General features: G+C 35.6%; 1 protein-coding gene across 1 annotated transcript in view; it reads left to right on the forward strand.

The window, feature by feature from the left end:
- Positions 1 to 1,533: 1,533 nt before the first annotated feature.
- LOC101742433 (protein kinase C and casein kinase substrate in neurons protein 1) overlaps positions 1,534 to 26,727 on the forward strand; it is a 104,283-nt gene continuing 79,089 nt past the window's right edge. The window contains exons 1-2 of the mRNA XM_004922611.5: positions 1,534 to 1,812; positions 15,840 to 15,924. The gene's annotated coding sequence lies outside the window, so the exon portion shown is untranslated. The remainder of the gene's footprint in view (positions 1,813 to 15,839; positions 15,925 to 26,727) is intronic.

Genomic DNA, 26,727 nt, shown 5'->3' on the forward strand with positions numbered 1-26,727 from the left:
GCGAGCACCTTTGTAGCCGGTTGGATTGCTCGATTCGGAGTACCTGCTGTCATCACTACCGACCAGGGACGACAGTTCGAGTCGGACCTTTTCAGACGCCTTACTAATTTATGTGGTACTAAACGTATACGCACTACTAGTTACCACCCTTGTGCCAATGGGCTCGTGGAGCGCATGCATAGACAATTAAAGGCCTCTCTGATGTGTTATGATGATTCGTGGTTGAATGCATTACCTTTGGTCTTATTAGGAATGCGTTCGGCTTTTAAAGAAGATCTACAAGCAACAGTAGCGGAATTGCTTTACGGAGAAACATTAACGCTTCCAGGGGAACTGTTAGTACCTCCCGGTCCTTCTGGCTTCGAGGACCCGACGGATTTTGTCGTAAAGTTAAGACAGCGTATGTCTAAATTGCGTCCCACTCCATGTTCCTCACACACTAAACCATCACCTTTCATATTTAAAAATCTTTCCACCGCCTCTCATGTAATGCTCAGGGAGGATTCGGTTAGACGTTCAATGCAACCACCTTACTCTGGTCCTCATAGAGTTATATCTAGAGCCGAGGACGGAAAAACGTGGTCGATTGATGTAAAAGGGAAACAGGTGACAGTCAGTGTCGACAGAATTAAGCCAGCTTTCGTCGAGCATTCTTTAGTAGATCTCGTTCCAGCATCAGCACCGCGGGTTTCTGTGCCTCAACCAGCGCAACCGGATGCTACTAATGTCCCTTCATGTCCACTCGTGCCTTCGGCACCTCTAACTGCTACTCCTACACATACACCTCAATATACCACCCGGTCAGGTCGCAGAGTCCACTTCTCCAAACCTTTCGACCTATGATAATTTTTCTCTTTTTCTGCGGATTCTCCTTCTCCGTAGGGGGGTGGTGTGGCGTTTTATTATGCGTAATCCGGAACGCACGAGATGTGGGAGACAGAATATAGTCTGTGCCACCATACCTTTTGACCGCCAAATATGAAAAACATAAAAATAATTTATAATGAGTTAAATAACTAATTTAATGTAATTACTTTATGCCGCTACAACAATAAAATTTATATTGTTCCAACTGTGGTGTTAATTACATAAAACACGACCAGGCGAAATAAAGAAGGGACTCTATATGCACTCCCTCAATCGGTTTGAATTGTACAAAATGTACTCTGAATGAAAATCAGCGCACGTAAGAACATGATAGTCTCGAGAGGGGCAACTGTCGCTTTCATCTATAAAATTCTGGGTTTTATAAATTTAAATTTACTTTAAAATCACATTTATTTAAATTTATGCTTGATTTAATAACTGAAATGTTTTTTGTTTAAGATAGAAAAATAGTTTAAACAACTTCAGTTTCAAAAACAATTTCGTTACACACTATATTAAGTGACACCAAAGTGACAAAAAATTGTAATCATTCAAGACTAACATCATACCACTAAGACCTAAGATACATTAAGACAATTTTTACTTTTTTATTGGCAAGAAAATCAACATACGTCAGAAAAGTGTGACTTTCCGACTATAGCAATCTGGCAACATTTTATTCAGTGATGGCCGATGTTTCAAGTTGTGCGGAGTGAATAAAGCTTTGCCAAATTTGTGTTAATTCACAAATTTAGTTAAATTCGTTACCTTTGAAGTGTTGAATAATTATCATTGAAACATTATATTCAAATTTGTGAATTTATTGGTGACTAAATTGTAAGTGTTGTTCGATGTAGAATGTTTGTTGTGTCGCTGTAATAGGATCGGTGTAAAATAAAATATTGGATTACTGATCAGGGTTTAATTGATCGTTCTGAATTATCGGTAAGTACATAAACTACTTTTTCATAGTCACATTAGTTTTATCGGACGAAAATCACCGGTATTTGATGCCACGAAAGCTGAACGTTACTGCAAAACTACCTGTACAGAGATAACGGCAAATACTGTAGATTGCGATGAATTTTGATAACGTTTAGCGCCTCACGAACAAAATTATGTTATCATAGTTTTATAATAAAATTCATTTTACACTATTGACATTAACACTGGAGTTACTAATCTCAATGTCTAAGAATGTTCCATGCTCTATTTCCCACTGAAAAGTTTGATATAAATTGAGAAACCGTAGTGAGAGGTATTTACGTACTCGCTACCTCACATTCCATTACAGTTCTGATGAATAAAAATTCCATAGTGGAATATTCTAACAGTTATACAACAAATGCACTTAATTTTCTTTTTTTTATATTCAAAAAAGCATTGTTATTTTTAAACAGAAATAACTTTAGGTTTAATACTAAAACTATAATAGTGTATGTCTAGAGTTCTTATTGGAAAATATTAGACATATCAATGTTAATGGGCTTTATTAATTTCCACCAGGAAAGACAATTGTACTCATTGAATTTCTAAATAATCAATCTGGGTCTTTATTCAAAATTATATGAATATGAATAGTGCTAACCATATTGAAATATAACATTACAGTCTCATTGATATTGCACACAGGAACTCTCTCCTGAGTAAACTGAAATGCATTATTTCTTCCCAGAACAAATAGGTAGTATGATGTTATCCATCTGCAGGCTACCAACACAACAACACATAATTCAGTTGAATAAAAAAAGTTGAGAATACTGATCCTAAGGATTAAAGAAAATGTACTGGTACTAGTACATTACTGCAGGTGGCCAGTGTCACTTACCTGTGTTCTTTGAGTAGTAATTATAAGATCTTAAGAACTCTTAAGTTGATTGCTTACTTAAAAATGATTGCCCTTGGCTGTGAAAAACTATAGATTTTTTGTTATCTCAGGATTCCCAGATAAAGTCGATAAATAAACTTTAATAGTTAAAAAAATGAAGTCAAACAATCAATACCTCTAAGTACTGAATTAATAAAATAAAAAATATTATAATAAAAAAAGACTACATATCGTTTTTGTGATTGTTTCCAATAAATATAAAATTTTGGTTTGCAGATTAATTGTTTTGTAAATAAAACCATACTTTTTATTTATTAAGTGCTAGTTGCAGTTAGTTGCAGTTGAAGTAATACAACTTATGCATTATCATAACTACATATACCATCTCATATTTGTAAAATAAATGTGAAATTATTCAAGTGTGATAAAAATGATCCCTGGTGAGCATACTGTTATGTCCATTTCTAAATGAATGTGCATAATAATTTAAATATACTGCTATTTTTTACCAGTACGAGATCAACCCTATGGAAAGTAAAATTAGTACCTTGTAAGCAGTGGCAAGAAAAAATAACTGTTAGTAACATTTAATCAACAGCCTTATTTTAGAGGAAGGCAACAGATTAGCTGTGCTCCCGGTATTGCTGACTGCCATTAGCGACGGTGACTATTCATCATCAGGTGGGCCATATGCCCGTCTGCCAACCTAGAAAATAAATAAAAAAAGCATAAAATTGTTAAGAAATTGTAAAAAGATATTTAAGTGTAATTTTAGTAATTTTAGCTAATAAAAGTGTTGAATATGTGAATTATTCAACCCAACACATATAGGACATAAGAATATGTAACCTACTTAACAAAAGTTTAAAATTCCAGAAATATGTGGGAATCCTATTGATAATGGATATACAAAGGGAAATAAAAAAAAATCTTATCACATGTTGCAAAGAGCTCAACGCAACATTACTTAAGTAGCAACCTTGTAACCATCTGGATGTTAATTCTCTGTAATGTTTGCATATTAATTTGTGTGTTTAGCCAAGCATTAGTTACGGTTTGGAAAAGTTTAAGGAAACATGACTGAGTAGAGTATACCAATAACATTAATTGCAACTAAAATTAAAGATAAACGTGTAACTTAAAATGTCTAAGTCGTTGATATTGTTTTTACTGTTTTATTAATTTTGTAATTATTCATAAGATCGCGATAATACAATAACGTAAATTTACTAGAGATATGACTATAGAAAACATTTTGAAATATATTGAAGGATATGCTGCTAATATAAAAAAAAACAACTATGTATCTTTGCCTATATATAAATACGCAAATAAACCTTTCGCCTACTAAAATAATAAACTTATTTATTTTTCAACTTCTTAAAAAGTAAGTGAAATTGTGAGATAATCATAGAAATTTCAATAATTATGATTTAAAAAAAATTGCTCTGCTCATTAATATTCATTAAAGTATGATTAATAAAATTATGCCCCTCATATTGGTGAGGTTTAAATGCACTAGCACAAAACCTAATTCATAAAATGTACTGGTAATAGTACATTACTGCAGGTGGCCAGTGTCATTTAAGTACCTGTGTTCTTTGAGTAGTAATTATAAGATCTTAAGAACTCCTAAGTTATCTGCTTACTTAAAAACGACTGCCCTTGGCTGTGAAAAACTATAGATTTTTCGTTATCTCAGGATTCCCAAATAAAGTCGATAAATAAACTTTAATAAAATAGTTAAAAAAATTAAATCAAATCAAACCAGATAGTTTTTATCACGAGCAAAATTAAATTGAAGCATAATGTTCAGTTCTCGATAAACTCGAATCCCTGTTATAAGTTGGGTCATTTATGCCAACAGCGTACCGTAGGCGATAGCTTCGCCATTAATCCATCTGAGATTAAGGTATTACAGGAATTTTGGAATCGGAAATTGGACCGATTCGCGTGGAACGGACTTTGCAAGGTCGCTGGCTGCCTGTCACTTGTTCGCTTACTTGTATGCTTAGTATGCGTAATGTACACTTTAATATTAGGTACCTAATAACAAAACACCGTTCTATTAATATACCTATTACCTAAAGACAAGTAAAAAACAAATTATAAAAATGATATCGTATATTTTCGGTGCAAAACAAAAATAAAACACGCTTTAATAAAAATAAAAATAAATACGATGGTCGTTAAAATTTTAAGCCAAAGTTGTACAATTTCATAGTCATCGTTCCTTAATACGTATGCATATTTACAAATTAATCGACCCGTCTTAAAACAGTTCAATATTATTTTGAAATATTCCGTTACTTAGATATATAACTACATAAATAACTATGTAAATTTGCAATTAGTATATTTATTGGAATACAACCGCATAAAAAAATATATGAAAATCTGAGATACTTCGCGCCCTTTTTGAACAAGTTAATTTTGCAGGAATGTAGGTTGATTTGAAATTACTACGTTCAGCCAGTTGTCTCATGTTCACCCTATTTAAGATTGTTGAACTTAAGGATGACAAATAATAAAATGAGAAAGGAATTGGTAGGATTAAGGATCGTGTGATCCTAAAACTTATTTGTTTGCTGTGGGTCAATACAATAATCAAACAGCGACACAAAAATAAATTTACATAAGGGTAGGCAAAGCTCGTTTGCGATGGTTTTCCGGATAAAAAATGGTAATCTTCCTTTCTCATAATTTTCTAAGATAACTAAATAAACCTTTGTGGGATAAATTAAATGTTTCCCGTTTATAATTTCAGAGTTGAAAATACAATCGAGAGAGGAGAGAAATGGTTTTAATATTTCATGTTTAATTAATTGAACGCTTACGAAAAGTAAAGTAATTCGACGAACATCAAAAAGATTCTATAATTGTTTTTTTAATTCATTTACGAAACGGTACCGACCTAAATTCGCTATAAATGAATAACGCCTACGACACTTTTGGGAGTACCGAGCTATTTATTATACGTGACAAAATCAAATCATTGCCATCACATTGCTTACAACATGAACTTAATAAGTTCTCTCGTTCCAAAGTTATTTAATACATAGATAGACACGTAGCCTATTGAGCAACTGTTAGAGAAACGTAAACCTGTCGTGAACATAGCGATTTTATTGACCGTTCGTTGTTTTCGAGCAAGGACGTCGAAGATACAGGTTGACATAGTTTTTGTAAACCTGATAGGCTACTTTGTTATTTACTTCGTTTTTATAAATATTTTTAATGCGCAGTAATTTTCACGACAAAACAAATGTTTTTTTTTTAAGGCTTTATTCAGGTGGCGTTTTCTTTTTCGAAGCATTCACTAAGATATCATTTTCTTATAAACACAAACCCATCTTTTTTTTAAAACAAACTGCTAAAACGCAATAAATATATCACTGACAGAAAAAAAAAAGAATTAAATAAAAGTAACATTATGTAACTAAATTCTATTATTCCTCTTTTGAAGTGTCGTTTTTGACCGATGGAATTCTAATGACGTCTTGTTTCAAGCTTCAACGTCATTGATTCATTGTGTTCGTTCATTTTATACGCCCGTTTTATGTCGATGACTGGCCGCCTCGAGGCGAAGCTAACTATACGCTTCCTAATTATCGACACGTCAAGTGATAGTCGTGCGAAAGACAAGACATCATTTTGAACTTGCGAATTTAAGACGTTGACTGTGTTGTGTGGTTTAAAATGCCCCATATGCGATTGTCCTCTGATGGTGCAGTCATACCCGTGTTCTTTCGCTCGACACAGGAGGTGACTATATCCAGATTTCTATGGGCATGAGTCATTATAAAAAACGGTCCTTTGTGACGCTTATCATGTCTCATACGCACTGCAAAGAAGTCCGATCTTGCTACAAAAATACCTCAAACGCAATTTGGAAACATTTTCATCGGTTTTATCAAAAAACCAATTTTCCATAATAATGTTTAAAAAAATTTTAATGTCGATTTCTGATTCTGAAATTCATCATGGTTGATTTACTAACATCATAATGTACATGAACCTTGTCGATATAATATATTTTCGCAACGCAGCTACAACAACGAATTCCGGCGAATACGAACTGAAGGTAATGACAGTGGAAGCACGCTCGACCGCCCGCGTTACCCCACCCCGGTTATATCCGGAAACGTTTAGAAATTGGACCGTACGCTCGTCCGTCCGGCGTCCGGTCTTATTTAGGCAATAGTCCTTGCCGTTTACGATTTCAGTTTCGATAGGATTTTTTTTTCTACCTAAGCTATCCTAAGGCTGTCTTGAGAGGCTATATCAGCGTCGCCTTAACTAGTAGGTGAGCTCACGGGGCTCAAACCTGATGACGTTGCTAACACGAACCCTAGCAAGAGCCGTGCTTCGCAGTATCTACCACCGGATCGGAAACGCGATCCACTGAGAAGATCCGGCGAGAAACTCAGTGGGCTCGATAGGGATTATTGTAACTAGTTTAACAATTTCTTGTTAACTTATCACCATGATGATCACCAACACCAGTCGCTGTTCTTGTCGGACTCGTCGAATATGAGATGAGTTCTATATACAATCTGACCCATAGACACAAATCACTGAGTTCCTCCCCGCATTTTTTCTTGAGGCGGTGTTTAGGGTCCGTTTATACCATTATTGTTTAAATTTTACGACAAACATCAAGAGTTTCCTGATGAAGGAAAACTCCGTAGTAATAAGATTAGCGTAATCATTGGTCATAATTGTAAATCCTCAGGGGTAAGGTAAGTTTAGCTACAACATAGGCAAGATGGTATTGCCTATACTTATATGTAGCTAAGCTGTCATCGTGCCAGTTAGTCATCCGGTATGCTTCATGCCTGTAGATGGGTGGCAGCAAACACGTTGATGAGATCCGAAAAATGTTTAGCAAAATTTACACAACAATTTTTGAATACGAGCAGGAAACAAAATCTAAGAAGGACATATTTCGCTAGACATATATTTGTTCTTAAACAAACTGCAAATTTTGCAAGTACTCTCTCACGTCTTAATATCATAATTATCAGATTTTTAGCAGTTTCATTTTTTCCATAGATTTAATAGTAGAAACCTCATACAAAAATCTCGTCCTACGAAATGTTCCAGTCTAGATCAGCTTTAATAATGATAAAAGATTGTATTGGTAATTTATTGTGTTAGTAACGTTTTCTAAATTTCCTGTTACATAGGCGTAGTCCGCCAGCACTGTCACTTTTAATTATGATGATTAGTTATCGATCCCATGGTCATCTAGTACTATGTTACAGATTACGGGGCGTTCGAACTTTGGCCACTCCTCTTTACTGTTTTATAAAGAAATGGATATAACCATTATTATGTACTTAAAATTTTGTAAAAGACGCTTACAAAGTACAATAATTTTGGCATACTAGAAATGCTTTGTATACAGCACATATGTATCTATTTTGATAGTATATACATATTTTCATTTATTTATTCATTAGCCCATATGAAGAAACGTGTTTTTATCAAATATCACGGATTCTTATTCAAATTTTTAGATTATATTATTATAAACATCATTAAGTACTGGTTTGAAAACGACTTGACTTTCATTAAGGATGTAATCCAAAGCCTTGCATACTATAAAAACAACTCTCCGCGAATCGCTTTTAACAGTATCTGCACAAACTTGTTTCGTTCGTAATCTGTGTTCGACGATCCGAGATAATTCCAAACAATAATAATCTTTTTGACCATCAAAATAATTTCCATTTCAGATTGTGCTATGAAAAACAATCGTGGGCCTCCGGTATTTTAATTGGATTATGGTCGGTTTCAATAATATTATTTTAAAATAAAACCGTTTCTTGTGACACAAATCCTAAGAACAAGAAACTTTAATAATTTAATATCCTTAATTCCTTAATCTACTACTTTAGTACTACTACTTTACTACCTTTTTTTTATGATTGAAAGATTACTGGTGGCCCGAAGGCCTTTCCAGCTTCACCAGGACAGGTGGGCGAGCAAAGGCTCAGCCAGGAGGAGTGGGATTTGCTAACAACTGCCTGAGCGCCTCCGAAGGAGACCTAACAACTCAAGAGCAATTGCTTCGCGAATGAATCTACTACCGGATCGGAATCGCGACCCACTGAGAAGATCCGGCGAGAAACTCAGCGGGCTGATGCATGGGTTAGGTTGCCCGTCGACCTCTTTGTCGAATTCGACGAGTACGGTTACCGGGGTTCCTCAGCTTGCTCCTAGTGTTAGAGCTGAAGGTATCTAATGCAAGAGTGATTGGATCTGATGGATCCGTAAGGACGTGTCTAGGGCGACGACGGTGACTTGCTCCTGCGTGATCAGGATTCGGGGTCTTTACTACCTACGTACTTTAGTGTAAGATTTAAAAAAAATGTTTTGGTCACGGTAAAGTATTCGAAACTTGAACATTTGCTAAATGATTATAATAAACACAAAATTTAACAGTATAAGTAGTTTTAAACATGCCCAATACTCAACATAAAACTCAATGTCAAACATGGTCATAAAAACATGTAAATTATATATTGGAATGTTACATCATAGATAATAAATTAATTATATTATGGTACATTACTGAAATTCTTATTTAAAAATATATAATATATTTTGTAACCAAACTTGTACCGTTGTATTTTTTTCGTAATAATGTCCTGCCTAACGGGTTTAAAATCATAACGTAATAAAATGCAGAGGCTGAATAAAAACCATTTTTGTTTGCCTACTGACAACCATACAGCCTTCCTTGTTATTGTATATGGATGTTGAGAAAGCTAGAGGTGCAGCCAAGCCGATGTCTAGCACTAGAGAATTTTCTATACCTCTTTTTAGGAAGGCCATATGTTCAAAAAACACTCCAGAAGGGTAAAAAGTCTGATGGAACAGAACAAGGTTGCAAACCATAAACAAATCAATTTGAAGTCATCGTGGCCTAAAGGATAAGACGTCCGGTGCATTCGTATGTAGCGATGCACCGGTGTTCGGATCCCGCAGGCGGGTACCAATTTTTCTAATGAAATACGTACTTAACAAATGTTCACGATTGACTTCCATGGTGAAGGAATAACATCGTGTAATAAAAATCAAATCCGCAAAATTATGATTTGCGTAATTACTGGTGGTAGGACCTCTTGTGAGTCCGCACGGGTAGGTACCACCACCCCGCCTATTTCTGCCGTGAAGCAGTAATGCGTTTCGGTTTGAAGGGTGGGGTAGCCGTTGTAACTATACTTGAGACCTTAGAACTTATATCTCAAGGTGGGTGGCCCTTTACGTTGTAGATGTCTATGGGCCCCAGTAACCACTTAACACCAGGTGGGCTGTGAGCTCGTCCACCCATCTAAGCAATAAAGAAAAAAAAATAGTGGATAATCACGGCTGCTTCAAATTCTATACTCCGATGGTGGTTAAATCGATTATCTTGTACAATTTCTTAGAGAACAGGTCCCGAGTAATCGAAACACCTTTACGTTCACTAAACAAGAAGTATTGAATATGAATGAATTAGAAAACCATCACGCCTTCACTGACGGTCACATACCTTTACAAATGCGAATTTCTCTATCGTGAACAAACATCAGGCGCCTTTTACCAACATTCCACCGATTAGATGGCTATCTGCTGAGTGGGCTTGCCCTTCTCATGGGACACAGATATCCAGCTGCGTTAAATCCGCTTGTGAACCGTTTTAGTTTGGCTGTTACTGCAAGGTCGTTTAGTTTTATTGAATGTGTCCTTCCTATCTACACAAGTGCTTACAACTGTCTCACAACTTAAGTTTTTAATACGAGTAAATATTAAGCACATCCCAGGAAAGGATCACTTTATTATTGATAAGTCGTCACGAAAACTACTTGACTGATTAGTTCTTATGAATAAATAATAAATAAATATTTGCTAACAATCACGGCACGTTAACTGGTCCCGTGGTAAGTTCGTAAAGAACTTGTGTTACAGGTACCAGATAACGGAAATAAATGTAATATTTTTATTATACACATACACATATTTAATATACATCCATAACCCTGGAAAAGACATTTTTATATTTATCATACAAATATCCTCCCTTGGCGGGATTCGAACTCGCGACCCCTTTGTGTAGTGACCATGTCACTTACCACTACACCAGACGGCCGTTATGTAAGTCTTCTGTTTATATATAGGGTATGAAATTTCAATAATAGATAGATAGATAGATATAATAGAGAGAATAGATATTTTTACTTAGTAATATTGTTATACCTTTTCAATATTATTATCTTGACTTACATAGAAAATGACAAATTACGAAATATATGTACAATGTGAATCAGTGAAAGTCAAATAGTGAACGCTATTGTTTGTTGTTACTGTGTAAGAAGTTAAAACTGAAGCAACGCACTCATAAAACGTTCGTTATATTAAAGACCAGACGACCCGTCCACTTAAATCCACTACACTGTGTAATCAACACGCTTGATAATAATTTAAAATGCTGTTTGTAGTAAGTCCTCCTATTCCTATTTATTTTTAGTGGCACTGAGACAGCAAATATTGCTATGCTACTATTACATATATCGAGCATTTCTAATGCGCTCAACTCTCTCCCCATGTCTTCGGTCCGTTGTGGTAAACTGATCACTATTTGGAAGCGTCTATGAAGATGTACGTAAATAAATAATAATAATATAATAATATTTACTAACAATCACGCCACGTTAACTGGTCCCGTGATAAGTTCGTAAAGAACTTGTGTTACAGGTCCCAGATAACGGATATAAATGTAAGATTTTTTATTATACACATACATATATTTAATATACATCCATAACCCTGGAAAAGACATTTATATTTATCATACAAATATCTTCCCTTGGCGGGATTCGAACCCGCGACCCCCTTGTGTAGTGACCATGTCACTTACCACTACACCAGACGGCCGCTATTTAAACATGGATAACGGTATTTATATTGCAGCGTTCATTTGCTAAAGTTATTATTTACCACCAGTCAAACTATAGCTGTTGTTTTAGAACAAGTCAGATTAGTTTTATTTCATATCCGATATTGCTTTAGAATGATGACTGATGTGTGAAGTGAACAGGTTTGTCCTGAATTCGGTTCGTAATCGTTGTGACCCGCATGCGATGGACATCGCGCCAGACACGCGAAGACACGGTTTAAACTACATAAAGAAATTACTTTGCTCCGAATTGCCTCAGGAAGTTGTAGTAACATTTCAGTTAGATAATCGGTATGTTTTTATTTTAGTTTCATTCGAAACAATTACGATACGATTTCTTGGATATTGTTATTATAATTGTTATTATATCTCACACATTATAGATGACTGCCATGCTCTATTTAAAGATTCAATTACATCATAACAATGCTATGAATATTAGTCCTTTAAATTATCTTCATGCATAAGCTGTAGAAGAGGAATCAATAGTATTAATAACAATGTTATAAACCTGAATGAGTGTTTGGTGGTTTATGTTTCTTACGGACACTTACAAAGAATCTACATATTTTTCGTAAAACTTATGGGCCGTAATGTGAAAAATACTATAATTATCCCCGAAAAAACTTTTCTTTATAGACAACCATTGTCTCCAATAAATAGTCCAAAAAGTAGTTTTAAGGATTATAATTAATTTCAAACGATCACTCAATCATGATTTTTGTGATATATTAATGATCGGTGTTCCAAATCATTAAAATAAATCTATTTAAACCTAAAAATCTATCCATCATTTTTAACGTCAAGTTCAACACCAATTACAACGCTTGGTGTCAAATATGACTGACTAATCGTGTAATACTTAATGTATTTTTTGATAAGGTTGTCATTTATTTTTGGCCCTTGTGACGTCACACGCAACCAAGCTTAGCCGAGAATTTGCAGCAATTTCGAAAACCGTTAGTGGCCCGATTTCCTATTAAATATTAAACGCGATTGTAAACACGAGTTATTTCTACTACAAGAATTAATAGCACTCAGCAATTTGCATGATGCTACCGGTATGCTAAGAACTACGTGCTTAATTTGTAACGGTATTTCGCACGAAAAATTATGTATAATTAATTGTTTGTAAATCTCTTCGATTGGACAATCCAAAAGCTATCATAGGGATATTTTTGTTTTTCAAATCCTACAATCAAATATAAAAGTGATACTCATCTGAATATTGCTATCGCTGGCTGGCTTTGATGTTGGGGTTCGATTTATTATAGTAATGTGAAGTGACGTTTTTTCTATACCAATTGGGATTTAGACAAAGAGGTCGTGAGAACATGGTAATTATTATTTAAATTTTAACGCAATATAACCGCGCGTACAACTTATTGTACGAGATACCACTCTTAAAGAAAATATTTAGCAAAAATTTTTAGCACCTTAAATTTTTACTGACACCATTTATACTTTTTTTTTTGCTTAGAGGGTGGACGAGCTCACAGCCCACCTGGTGTTAAGTGGTTACTGGAGCCCATAGACATCCACAACGTTAATGCACCACCCACCTTGAGATATAAGTTCTAAGGTCTCAAGTATAAATACGCCTAAAAATTGCCTTATACTTCAAAATTTACGCAGAATGAATGAACACAATAGAGAATATTCACGTAATCATCCACACAGTACCTCTTGAAGCAGCCAGTGGCTCATCGGAGCCGGATCTTCACAATAAACGTCCTTGGCCAACCCTCGACTGTGCATCCACTTATGACGACGCTTTACCTTCTCGTAAAATTGCAATGAAAACTGTACTTTAATACATTGCTTTAGAATTGCTGTTGCCGAGTGTCAGTGTGGACTTACGACTATTTCAAATTAGACCGTAGCTAGATTAATGATTAGGGGAGATATGAGGGAATAGATCTATTTTGAGGAATACTCTAGAAATGTTTATTTCAAATTACGAATACAAGTTTGGACTTTCATCTAATAAGATAATCCAATTAAATGAAATCACTGATGTGTCGCTCACGACCTAGAGAAATCGTTTTGAATGCTATGCCAGTATCCGTACATGTAATAGTGTAATAGAAAAAGGGTTAGAATAAAATATTAAATAACAAGACAAGCAAAAGATTAAAGTTTTATGGAAACAATTCGAGTCATATCCATCATTCCAACAACGCAAATCCTGCAAAAAAAAACCAGTTAAAACGTTATTAAAAAGCACACGCTAATTGTAAGGTGATCTAAGAATAGACGTAATCCGCAACCGGCCGCATTTCACTTAATTGTATTAGAGGCCAGTGTCTGAGTATTACTGAGCCAAGGCGATGTCGAGGACCGAATGAGCTGATCGCGGTTTACGGGTGAGGATGCAACGTTGCAAATATTAATAATATACATAATTATGATATACATTATTTTGTAGTTGATGCGATATTTAATGAGAAATGAGTTTATGAAACGCAGTCAAAACCACCGTTAGTTTATAATACTGAATAAATAATAGTTTAAAAAAATTAACAAACACGCTTTTATAGAAAATACAACTAAAAAATAGAAAATAAATTTTATGTTTTTTTTTTTTTTATTGCCCTTGTAGGCAGACGAGCATACGGCCCACCTGATGGTGAGTGGTTACCATCGCCCATGGACTTCAGCAATGCCAGGGGCAGAGCCAAGCCGCTGCCTACCGTTAAAGTAGTTATAAATATTTTATGAACAGACATGAGTAGAAGGGTTATTTTAATAATATCCTGAAAAGCACCCCAGCTTTTTTTACAATAAAATCATTTTTTCTCACACTATTTTTAATTCAAATTTACTAAAATTTATTGTCTATTTTTTAGTTGGATTTTCTATAAAAGCGTTTTTTTTTGTTTTTTTTTTAAACTATTATTTATTTTTCATTTTTAGTTGAATTTAAATTTTTTCAATATTTTTTTAAATATTGAAATGTCATCGCTCCTTAATAAGTATACCAAATTTCGAGTTAATCTGACGTTTTGAAGGGGGTCAAAATCATGTTCAAAGATTCCGTTACAAACATACATACGTCTGAAGCTAATAAAAGCGTATTAAAAATCAGGGTATTCATTAAAAAAAAACTGTCTTTTCTGTTTGAGTCGGAGACTAGTAAGACCATCGTTTAGAGATACACTGCCTCATTCACATCGTAACTATGTGTAATTTGATATAACAACCACTTATAACCAGATTAGCCATTAGCAGAAGTAATGCTGTATCTTCAGTCAATTATTAATTGTGAACCATGTAATGAGTTCGTTTTTTCCACTACCTATTCGCTGATATCCTAATGGACTATTCCAGCTTCTCGCGAACGGGAGAGTTCGTATTATCGGCATGATGATTTTAAATAAGAAGGAATATTAATTTTTTTTTAAATCTAGAACGTAATCAAATGTCAATCTTTACTTAATACAAATAAAATTGTATTTGCTGTGTATGTTGGTATTTTAGACATGCCTAAACCATTTACCCCAGGTATATTCACAGTTCAGGAAAGGTGTTTCGGTCACAGTACAATCCACAGTTCGTGCGTGTGCTATTTCAAATAATTGTACTTACATCTGGTGATAGTCACAGCGGAGCATGGCCGGGTCTCACTAGTATGAAATAATACTCGTATATATCGCAACGGTAGTTCATAATGCTTACGACACAGAGGCCAACTTCCCAACCAATATTGGCATGTTGCACACCTTATTGAGGATCCAAAGAAAGATTTAACGCGTAACCAAAGTAATTTCATAACAAACGCTCGAATAAGATTAAATTATTAAAATAAGTAGGAGATAAAACTATTTTGATACACCTCTACCATTGCTAAATAATTAAAACTTCCTTTACATTTCAATGCTGCGTTTATTATTTTCATTTTATTATTTCTGAGGTACTATATTTACTTTACGATTATTCTGTTTAATGGACTAACGTGTCTATTTGTAGTCTATTTTTTCAGAAAGTTTAAATTTAAATTAATACAGGATTGCACCGTAAAAACTTACTGCTATAGTCCGTAGACGAGCCTTCTACCCACCTGATGGGTATTTATTATTCATTCATTCCATTGACTACGATTCTTGGAATCCCTAAGAAAACGATATGGGTCATTATTTCTAATTATCAAAGGGTGTGATTGTAAATACATAACGAAACATTTGCTTTTGTCCACAGATCGTGAGAAACTGGAAAGTGCGTCAATGAGACGTTGATTCTCGAACGAGTAAAGGCATCGCCACACTGTTCGGTTCGCTTAGTTGTAAGTATTGGTATTAAATGTTGTTCATACCATTCCTACGAATCGCCTGTTGCCTAAAAAGTTTGATGCTTTATTTATAACAAGTAATGTGACTATACCCTATCCTATGGTAACAAATACACATCTGTCCAAAATTTATATTTTTTCATAAATACTGGTAGGGCTTTTGTGAGGATCAGAGAAATGCGAAATAATCGTGAGTTAAAGCTTTAAAGGTACCCTCTTATCACAATACAAGTGAGACTTCTTTCGAATTTGATAAAGATATTGTAATGTCCACCGATAATCATTTACTACCGGGCCGACCCATATGCCAGGAATAAAATGTAGCTTCCGAATGTTGTACTTTTAGTGTAGTTTGCCTTGTTTTTATTTATGATTTCATCACTAGGTAGACAGACAGACGCAGGAAGCGTGTTTCGTCTATCATAAAAGAAAACTAATTGTAATTGCAAATTATGCGCAGTGTAAAAACCTTAATGATTAACAGCGGGTTAATGAAGCAACTGGTCTGTGAGTTGCTGTTGGAACGCTTGCAACGTTAATGTACAACTTTGCAACATTTACCAAGGTTGAATAATCGATAACCTCTTTCGGCTCATGTAATATATTTTGGCACTTATAACTTTATCATAGAGACACTTGTGAATGACACATTCAAAAGTGTTTGAAAAGATATGTCGATCAAAATGGTCCATAAGAAAAATGTATTTAACGTTACAGGGGGGCAGTCGTACTCACAGTTTTCCTAGAGTTAAATGCATGTAAAATTAAAATCGAAGTGTCATAAAACCCCAGTTTGAATACATAACTTCGGAATACATAACTTCTTAGCGACAGAAAATAGCCAAGGCAACAATACTCGCGGGCTCACGAAACGCGACACATCATTTATTATAGAAGTCGTTTGTGCTCACAATGTTTTAATAGACCACGTCCTTATGGATCCATCAGATCTAATAACACTTGCATTAGACGCCTTCAGCTCAACAAAGAGTTCGACCTAACCCATGCATCAGCCCGCTGAGTTTCTCGCCGGATCTTCTCGACGGGTCGCGATTCCGATTCGACAGTAGATTCATCCGCGAAGCAGGTGCTCTCTGAGTTGTTAGATCTCTTACGGAGGCGCTCGGGCAGTTGTTAACTAATCCCACCCCTCCTGGCTAAGCGTTTGCTCGCCCACCTGTCCTGGTGAAACTGGAAAGGCCCCCGGGCCACCAGTGAACGTTTAATCACAAAAAAACATTCAGAAATTTCAAAGGACTTTAATTACCGCACAATTAAAAATTCTTCCGCGGAACGAAACTTCATTACGTGGCACGTCACTTTGAGGCAAAGAATATGACGAGGTAACCAAAGATTAAAATACAGTAATAATATAAAATGTATTGGTAATACGCTACATAACATAATATCATATTATATTGGGATTGCTGGTCAAGTTTAATAAATGACGTTTACTGTATAAATGACGTAACCATTATTTCTACTTTTGAAATATTTTTTGTAATTGGTGTCCTGTTGTCTACGACATATTTAAAGGAAAAATGTAACTTGTTCGAGGATCAAGCCACGGCATAATCGCATGACCACCGGAGATATACTGGACATCTTATCAACTATTAGAATACAGATACAAAATTTTACTGCACAGATTGAAATCCATCACAAATTTCAAACACCGGCACTAAAATGTGAATGTGTAACAACTAAATTGAATATTAAGCTTGGCCGATACGATAAGAGCAATCATTCAATTAACAGGGCCATTGCACCTGAAGTCGCGTACGTCGCAAAGCCATCTCGAGCACGGCATTGTGTCCGTCTTGGATGGACACGCTTGCCAAGTGTGCCGGATATTGTCAACCTCGTGTCAGTGGTTTAGGGATGAGGATCATGCTACCATAGTCTGAATCGAATGAATTGAGCTCGAAGTTATTAGAATTACGGTGATCGGGAAATTAAACGTCAGTAGATATGTTCCTATAAAACTTTAAATATTTCTCAAATGTGACCGAGTATACTTCACACACAGCCCACCTGGTGTTAAGTGGTTACTAGAGCCCATAGACATCTACAACGTAAATGCGCCACCCGCCTTGAGATATAAGTTCTAAGGTCTCAAGTATAGTTACAACGGCTGCCCCATCATTCAAACCGAAACGCATTACTGCTTCACGGCAGAATTAAGCAGGGTGGTGGTACCCACCCGCGCGGACTCACAAGAGGTCCTACCACCAGTAAAAAAAGTTATGTGAAATCAAAATAAAAAGTTTCACCTTTAGTCTTGGCTTGAAGTTAGAAACGCATTCGGAAACAAGCAATAGAGATTTCTCGTTACCGACGCTAATGTATTTTTCTCAACAATAAACCATTATTTTAGCAGTTTAGGAATCATTAACGTTTTGTATGGAATTTCGGTTGCGGGCTTCTAAATGCTTTTGCAGTCCAACTACCTATAAGTAAACGTGTATAAATCGCCTATATTGCCTACTTAGGAGGCGTTAAAACCGTTTTGGCTTACAGAGGCCTAATTCTGTATTTAGATTGAGGACGGATTAACCTGAAACTTGTGTAGTCATTAGTCGGTCTTCTTTAAACTGTGATCGGTACGAGGAGGTGAAAATAAAGTTATTGTATTTTTTTATTAGTAGACAATAATAGAACACTGTTTGTCTTAAATAGTCACGAATGACCTGCGCAATCGTGAGCCTCGTTAGTATGATTCTGCCGTTTTTCTAGAGCGAGGACACGCAGCCGATATTATGAGTATAACACGCATACCAATCTGTTCGTAATTTTTACTGTGACAACGCGATGAAAGTGTCGTCAAGACTGTTTTGATTCATCAACAGTTCGAAAGAGATTATGCTGTATGGTATTTTGCCTTTCAATTCGTTTACTCTAATCAGTGATCACGATTCTGCAGAAATCGTAGTTATTATATTTGCCAAACTACAATCGTTTTTTTGTTTTTCTTACTTGCCAATAACGTACTACAACGTTGTCAATGTGATTGTTTAGAAATAGTTTTTTTTAAAATATGTATTTTTTATCTTGAGGCTTTAGCGAATATGGTCAGAATTATTTGACAAAAACATATTCATCATATATATATCTGTGTATTTTTAATAGTTAATCTTAATGATTTAAAAGCTTAAATAATTTACAGTCTTTGCAATTAAATTTCTACAGTATTAAAAAGGATTGTATAATTTAAATTAACGCAAAAAATAAGAACATCAAGTATGTATGTTGCCAACTAACCGTATAATTTATCACGGTTTGTACCTTCCAAACTTACGTGTACTTTTTATGGTGTGTAACTTTATTATTACCATTCAAATTTACGAGTTAGCTGCGAGCATTTTTGCAAAATTGACTGCTCTAATTGTTTCTTTTACCATCTGGGTTGCTTGTATCGAAGCAAACCTATTTTCATGTCAAATGATTGATGCTTTATGTCAAATTATTGATGAATGATTCATGCTTTATGTCAAATAATTTCGGTCTTGTCTTGAAAAAAGATTACAACTATTCATTTAGTTTTAGTTATGCGTCATTTAAAGTATGTTCTCATCAGTCCATAGCCTGATTTATAAAACCCACCAAACCAACTGACAATATAATACTAAAATAACTGAAAAAAAATCCAACCGAAAAAGAAGAATATTTATTACCTTAACTCGGACCTGCTAGTGCTCGATAAAAAAAGGTGCCGTGAGACACTATCACGACTACGTATGAATACTGAGTGCTAATGTAATTAGTCATCGATGAGTTTATCCTGGTCACTTATGCCAGTGAAACATATTAATTATAAACCTTATTATAGTATTTTATTTTTATTTTATAAACCTTGAAGGTTTGTAAAATGGAGGTTATTAATTATCGCGTAGACTTTTGAATTCGGTATATTGTTAGAATCAATCAAAGGACTGTTGTTTCATAATATGAATTAAATATTATTTTTTTAGAATATTAATACTCGTACGTTAAACATTCGGAATTTGTTGAAAAATGAAACCTTATTTTTTATTTTCGGTGATTGTTAATTACGACCCGAATTAATTAGTTACGCTTTATATAATCATATCGTGTATTATAAACTTCATTGAAACATGCAAAATTTGTTGATTAGCTTTATTGTTAAACAACAAGCGTCAATTGGCAATCGCACAACTCAATTGCAGATTGCGGTCCGTGTAGCGTTTAATAAGTGTTTTACGCGATACTATTATCACACTAGATAAATTGAAACATTAGGGTTGGCAACATCATTTAATGACTACGTTTGTGCATTCTTTTACTTTGCATTAAAATTGAACGCAAAATTTAATTGTACTGAATCCACGACTAACTTGCGAACTTTTTATATCTATATTCGCTGTCTTATTGTCAGGCACATGACTTGTTTGTTGTTGGGCGGTCACTAGAATCCTCAAATATTGACGTGAACCCAGTTTCAGATGTGAGGTCGAAGACAAATACAGTGCTTTTCTTCTTCGTTGCTAGACTCGTGGCAGAGTGGTCGTGGTCGTCGTGTGCTTGGTGACGAGTTTTTCACCCCCACTCCTGGCTTTCCGCCACATGCCCGGTGCTTACGAGCAAATTGCAATTCGTTGCAGTCTTAACTTAGTCAGACCACATTACGAGGGATCTGCTGCGCGGTCTGTATATACGATTAGGCTTTATTAAAATACTTACTGGTGGTAGGACCTCTTGTGAGTCCGCACGGGTAGGTACCACCGCCCTTCCTATTTCTGCCGTGAAGCAGTAATGCGTTTCGGTCTTTTAAAGGGTAGCGTAGCCGTTGTAACTATACTGAGATCTTAGAACTTATATCTCAAGGCGGGTGGCGCATTTACGTTGTAGATGTCTATGGACTCCAGTAACCACTTAACACCAGGTGGGCTGTGAGCTCGTCCACCCATCTAAGCAATAAAAAAAAACATAATACGGCTACCCCTACGTACAATTCGTAAAGTTAGTTATTTTATAAGAGTGTGCGTCCACTTTGAACCGGACCGGTCAATCGCGGTTCCAAAATTATTCTTAAGGTCCACTCATAGCGTCTCACGTTGAAACGCTTATAATCCGATTCCCTTCCCATTCGATCTTCCCGTTATTATTATTCTACAGTTTGACTATCTCGTTTAAGCGTTCTGGTTATTTTATCAGCCCTAATGTGACGTGTTAAGCGTGCGTTTCGGTTACGTGACCACGTCGTATACACACGCTCACGTATTTAATGCTTGTGCACACACCTCGTGTGCATCGTTTGTCACGTATCGTGCTCATTCGACTTTCCTACATAATTCATTTTGTATTCAAACAGTGTGTTCGCGTCTTTATAATTGAGTAACGTTCTAATTAAAGAGATATTTTCGTTAAAATGTGGCCTTAATTAATCAAAAACTATCCACTATTTGCTTTATAGTGTATTTAGTGATTGCTAGAGCATTAAGTGGACCGGATACTTCGTATTAAGTGAAACCGTTACCTATTCTATAAATAATTTTAATAGACTTAAAATGCTTAAATTTATACATTTTCGATGTTAAATTCAGTAACTTCTAACAGTTTTTTTTTTATTGCTTAGATGTGTGGACGAGCTCACAGCCCACCTGGTGTTAAGTGGTTACTGGAGCCCATAGACATCTACAACGTAAATGCGCCACACACCTTGAGATATAAGTTGTAAGGTCTCAGTATAGTCACAACGGCTGCCCCACCCTTCAAACCGAAACGCATTACTGCTTCACGGCAGAAATAGGCGGGACGGTGGTACCTACCCGTGCGGACTCACAAGAGGTCCTACCACCAGTAACCAGTACCAACAGTTCAAACCCGTAACTTTACGACACTGAGCAAGAAGCTCAATAATATTAAAGTTTAATATGTCAACACCAATTCATTATGTTAGTTCAAATGTCGGCTGAGCAATTCGTAATGTCGATGTTCAAGAGTGAATTAAACTATTGGCCAGTGCGTTGTGAAAGTTGCAATTGCGCCACTGCCTTAAACGAGAATTATTTCATAAACCAACCGGTATAAATTACATTCTATCATTATTTTAATCTAAGACGAACATTAATACGTTTAAATAGGTAAGTTGTTGTTTCAGACAGAATATTGAAATCGATTAGTGTAGTTACCACCTAAAAATGTAGTTAGTTAATCTCCAGAGGGTTAAAGGACCTAATGATAGTTTTATGTTCGACTGTGATCAGAATCAGATCAATAGATACGATTTCGGCTTCGTCAAATTATGATTTATAGGCTTTATCTAGTCACCTGATTCTTAATCTCCTACTTTACACGTTAGGGGTAGGGCCTTACTTAACTGTACAATGAGTATGAGTATGACGAGCTGTCGTCAGTATGTAAAGTGGCAGCTCAGCCCAGCTCTCTGAAACGTTCCGTACTGCTCGCTTGCTACAGGTAGCCTTTCTAACTTTATTGATTCAGGAACAAATTTCGTGTAAATTGTTTGACACCTTTTCGCCCACGTAATACATTCTAATTCAAGTATTCGGACCCATTATCCCTACGCTGAACCCTACAAAACAAATTGATAATTGTATGAAAAAGTAAGTCCCTAAAAATAATTACCACTTTCCACCATGAACATTCTAATTAAATAACACGGAAAAACGAAACAAAGACCTCGTGAGCTCGCCTGGACCTTCGGTGAAGCCTGAATAGCCGCCGGCGACAACCGACAGTAAAAATAACAATCGCGAAACTTCATCATCACCTTATACAAAAAAAAACATGAACAATTAAACAATCGTCTTGATTCACGAAATTATTTTCAAAATCATACTCGTTTAACTAATCCGCATATTGCTTTTGAACTAATCGTTATAACGATAACTAGTTACAATTACGGGCTGTAAACATAAATAACTTGTATGCTATGGTTGATTAATAACGTTTTTAATGCAATGAATCGATCTTCGGCCGTGACCTTTGAACGTTATGTAAGATAACATAACATTCAAAAGATACGCATCTAGAGATTACGCAAGCATACAATAACATTTGAATAAAATCAGCTTTGTTATTAGAGGAATAGAACGATGTAACTTTTGTGCTTTTTTGTTTGAAAGCATTTACGGTATGTTGTTTTTCTTCTAATGTCAATAAGTTTGCTACTCAATATTTGATTCAAATTTCGACCACTTTGTGCCTTAACCCCCCATAATTGAACTTAAAAACTAAATTAGTCTAATATAATTTTTCACCTATTAAAGTATTATTTAATTGTGGACAGAAGTCACGCGCCATTGTACAAAACCAAGGGCATCGTGCAGTTTTTTTATTTAACATGCAAAGATACATTACGTATACGTTGAAAGATAAATGTCATAACGAAATAAAAATTCATTAACCAATAACACCTTAGTCGTGTGTGAGACAACGAAAACTGTAAAGTTTTAAAAACTTGAAAAATAATATAATATAATGACAATAAAAAAATAGAAAATTGAGATGTAAAAGTAAACTTTCAATTGTGACTACGACTCGCTAAAACCGAAGAGAATAGTAAACAAAATTGTATTTGAATAAAGTTATTTCACATGATTATTTGAGCATTTATTTATGAATTCGATTTTCCCTACTGTTCACGTGAAATGCTTAAGATTATGTGTGGATTATATTATTATATTACTTAGATTTCTTTCGGCCAGCAAAAACTATCGAATACTATCAAATGGACACTTAGAGGGTACACACATGCATTCAAAATTTTATTTTTCAAATATGTTACGGCGAAATAAAGCCGTTGTATTTTATATTGCTTGTCTTCAACCCCCCGAAAACCTCTATGTGTATTGAATCTCTGATCAAATTCAAAGTAATAAAATATTAATTGTATAACACTTCAACGTGAATGTATTCTATAGGTTTCACATGAATATAAAACAATTCTAAAACAGAATTCGCTTTATGATCCGTGTAACACAGTACATATTTCTGTTGGAATTCACTTTTACATTGATCGAATATTGATATGGATATGAATCATGCTTTTATTATTCAGAAGAAATTTAAGTTAAGCGATTGTTGTTACGATTGTTTTAACGGTTATTTCTCAAAATATACCAAAAAAGTAGATTTTTTCGCATCTTTACTCTCAGGATTCTATCCGCTTTTCAGTTCAAGCCGAAATTTGATTTAATCTCTACAACATACAATTTATTTTAAATTAAAATAGAATGAAGAAAAAAAAAATATTAAAAAGTGTGTGTGTCCGCTCCGACGCACGACTGGAGTTTACTGGATATAAAAAATTAAACGAAACAATACGAGAAATAGTTCTATATTACGACAACACGATACACTACAGATTATTAACAAATTAACGAGACACAAAACAAACGACTAACAAATATATGAAAATACAATAATGAGAGAAACGCGCGATCAGTACGAGGCTTTGTGGCGGACTGCCGGCGCAGCAGCCCGGCGTCACCTGCAATAACGCGGCCGCGCGTTGGCTCCTGATTGGCGCGCGCACGCATCACGCAATCAGGAGCCAATCAGGCGCATAACGCATTTCGTGTGACATGCTAGTACGATTTTGATTGGCGCGCGCACGCATCACGCAATCAGGAGCCAATCAGGCGCATAACGCATTTCGTGTGACATGCTAGTACGATTTTGATTGGCGCGCGCACGCATCACGCAATCAGGAGCCAATCAGGCGCATAACGCATTTCGTGTGACATGCTAGTACGATTTTGGTCCCCATAATTTTCATACCCCGGGCCTATATATGTAAATCGATTCTAAAGGAGTAAACTCCAAAAATTTTTTACCAAAAAATTATCGACCAGTCACATAATGTGAGCTAATTTGTTGTTTATAGTACAAACGAGAAAATGAGCTCAAAAAAATAGCCTTAACAATCAAAGCTGTAAATTGAGTTGTACAGAAAATTTCTATCTCCTTAGAAGCCTAGAACTATTTTCCCGTCCGCAAGTAGCCGGAATAGCGCCTGAGGCTAACAGCGAGCAGGTACATGGGAATAAAAAAAACACGATTCTTTTAACATTTGTTGACATGGGTACTCATTACGTTGGCTGTGTTCTGATAAAACAAATGGTCTTATACTAAAATAGACTTTTTGTACCTATCATTAATCAGTACTAAATGAATTTGTCAAGTATATATATTTTTTTGCTTCCCTCAACAAATACATGAATACTTTTTATTGCTTACGTGGATGGACGAACTCACGGCCCACCTGATGTTCAGTGGTTACCGAAGCTCATAAACATCTACAACGTAAATGCCGCCACCCACATTGATATGAATTCTAAGGTCTCAGTTTTTACAGTAAGTACAACGGCTGCCCTACCCTTCAAACCGAAACGCATTACTGCTTGACGTTAGAAAATAGGCAGGGTGATGGCGCCTACCCGTGCGGGAGTACAAGACCTCCTAACACCAGTAACTACGCAAATTATAATTGTCCGGGTTTAATTTTTATTACACGATGTTATTCCTTCACCGTGGAACGAATCGTTAACATTTGTTAAGTAATGTGTAATGTTTTCTCCTGATAAATCCTGTTTTCACGGATGTTCCGTTATAACTACTGAATCATCCATCCGATTGACTTGACAGTTGGTATCCATGTTGAAAATACATGTACTTAATGGATGGGGTAATATTTATATAATTGTTGGACTCCTTACACCAGTTGCGGGGACGTTAATCATGAGAATCTCTATGGGGGTGAGATATAATAATGTTAATTTTAAATGCCCAGCGAAGCGGACGGGTACAGGCTAGTTAGCAGATAATAAGCGTGGCAGTATAGTGCGCACGCGTCTAACCCAACAATGCCTATTCTATTCACGAACAAAAGTGTCTCGCCGACACAAAAGTAATTTCATTATATACACTACACACTTGCTCCTCGAGTAGCACTTGAAGAACGATTATCGAGTGTGCAACCGTTGTATAATCGTTATTACTTTTGTTTATTTTTTACTTACGCTGTTTATAGCCTACTCTAAAAGATGAGCAGAGATCTTAAGTCTGCCACCTGTACTAATAAAAATGCAAAAATACATACACTTTGGCCGCATTTCATGTTCTGAAAACATGCACTTTTCGCACTAAGATCCGATCCTGCCGCTTTGTGAGAGACGTCATGATACCTCTAAGCCCGCGAAGGCATTTTTTTTTTATTGCTTAGATAAGTAGACGATCTCACAGCCCACCTGGTGTTAAGTGGTTACTGGAGCCCATAGACATCTACAACGTAAATGCGCCACCCACCTTGAGATATCAGTTCTAAGGTCTCAGTATAGTTACAACGGCTGCCTCACTCTTCAAACCGAAACCCATTACCTACTGCTTTACGGCAGAAATAGGCAGGATGGTGGTACCTATCCGTGCGGATTTACAAGAGGTCCTACCACCAGTAACATTTAAGGAACCGGTAATCTTTATAATAGAAAATTTCATATAATAGTATATTTCTTGTTGTTTATTTCGGTCTCGAGAACCGGTCGGATTCCGTTGCTGAGACCAGGGAACCGAACAACCGGACCAATAAACCTCACTTTTTATTGAAACTCGTTTCATATAATTTGTTATGTTTTTATGGAATTCATTTACATTATATTTAAATGTATGCGACGCGTCTTGCTTATAAGCCTAACGCTACGTATCGGAATGGAACAGTCGCAATAAATTACAAGTGAAAAAGCCTTCAAGGAAACATAAAAATAAACATAAATCTACTAGAACCAGTACCGCTGCCGAGTACACATTCACTTT

The sequence above is a fragment of the Bombyx mori genome, chromosome 14 (genome assembly GCF_030269925.1).
Source record: "Bombyx mori chromosome 14, ASM3026992v2".
Classification (NCBI taxonomy): Eukaryota; Metazoa; Arthropoda; class Insecta; order Lepidoptera; family Bombycidae; genus Bombyx; species Bombyx mori.